The sequence below is a fragment of the Mus caroli genome, unplaced genomic scaffold, assembly GCF_978045245.1.
Source record: "Mus caroli unplaced genomic scaffold, Mus_caroli_1 scaffold_43, whole genome shotgun sequence".
In the NCBI taxonomy this organism is placed as follows: Eukaryota; Metazoa; Chordata; class Mammalia; order Rodentia; family Muridae; genus Mus; species Mus caroli.
The window spans coordinates 295898-297287 of record NW_028227298.1 but is presented as its reverse complement, the minus strand read 5'-3'; positions in this window follow the sequence as shown (position 1 = coordinate 297287).

Here is a 1390-nt window from a genome sequence, read left to right as displayed (position 1 = left end):
GCGAGGGACGGACATTCATGGCGAATGGCGGCCGCTCTTCTCGTTCTGCCAGCGGGCCCCTCGTCTCTCCACCCTATCCGTATTCCGGTGGTGTGTGGAAGGCAGGGGTGCGGCTCTCCGGCCCGAGCACTGACCCGCGCGCACTTCTCGCAGTGGTTCGCGTGGTCCTCGTGGATCGCTTGCCCATCTTCCCTGAGCCGGGGAATGTTGGCTGGTGGCGATGCATAACCTTCCCGTCTGGTGTGTGCACGCGCGTTCTGTTTCTTGCAGAGGTGCTCCTGGATCGTTCCAGGTTTTGCCACCTAGGTGCCCGCTTCTGAGTTGGTGGTGGCGCTTCCCGTTTCCTGGCGTGCCTCCGGTGCTCCGTCTGGCTGTGTGCCTTCCCGTTTGTGTCCGAGAAGCCCATGAAAGGGGGGTCGAGGATTAGAGGAAGGGCGGTTAAAAAAAAAAGCCCCCTTCGTTGGGCGAGCGCCCACCCCGCGCACTCGCGGACCTTGCGCGTAGGGATGGTGCTGAGCGGTCGCGGCTGGCCTTTTTGAAAAGTTTCGTGAAGCTTCCTTGCTCCTCGTGTGGAGCTTGGAGAGTGGCAGTGGCCTGCCTTTCGGGGGGGACCTGTTGCAGGGTCTCCTCTGTCCGCGTATGCTCAAAATACCCCTGGAAGAGAACCTTCCTGCTGCCGCAGATCCCCCCGCGCGGATGCCCGCGTGTGGGTCTTCTCTTGTCGCACGCATCCTCTCTCGGTTGCCGGTTATCTGTCTGGCTCTGTGCCTTCCCGTTCGTGTCCGGGAAGCCCGTGAAAGGGGGGTCGAGGAGGAGAGGAGGGGGCTAGGAAAAACAAGCCCCCTTCGTCGGGTGAGCGCCCAGCCCCGCGCACTCGCGGACCTTGCGCGTAGGGTTGGTGCTGAGCGGTCGCGGCTGGCCTTTTTGAGAAGTTTCGTGAAACTCCTTGCTTCCTTGTGGGGAGCTTGGGGGGGGCCTGGCCTTTCGGGGGGGACCGGTTGCAGGGTCTCCTCTGTCCGCGGATGCTCAAAGTACCCTTGGAAGGGAACCTTCCTGTTGCCGCAGACCCCCCCGCGCGGACCCCCGCGTTGTGGGTCTTCTCGCTTCCCTGTGTGTGCGCTTGTCGCACGTATCCTCTCGGTTGCCGGAGCTCGTCGGGGTTTTGGGTCCGTCCCGCCCTCAGTGAGAAAGTTGCCTTCTCTAGCTATCTTCCGGAAAGGGTGTGGGTCTCGAGGGGTCTCTCCCGGTCGGTCCCCTCGAGGGCTCGCCCCCTGACCACCTCCTGCGCGCGCAGCGTTTGCTCTCTCGTCTACCGCGGCCCGCGCCTCCCCGCTCCGAGTTTGGGGAGGGATCACGCGGGGCAGAGCCTGTCGGTCGTCCTGCCGTGGTG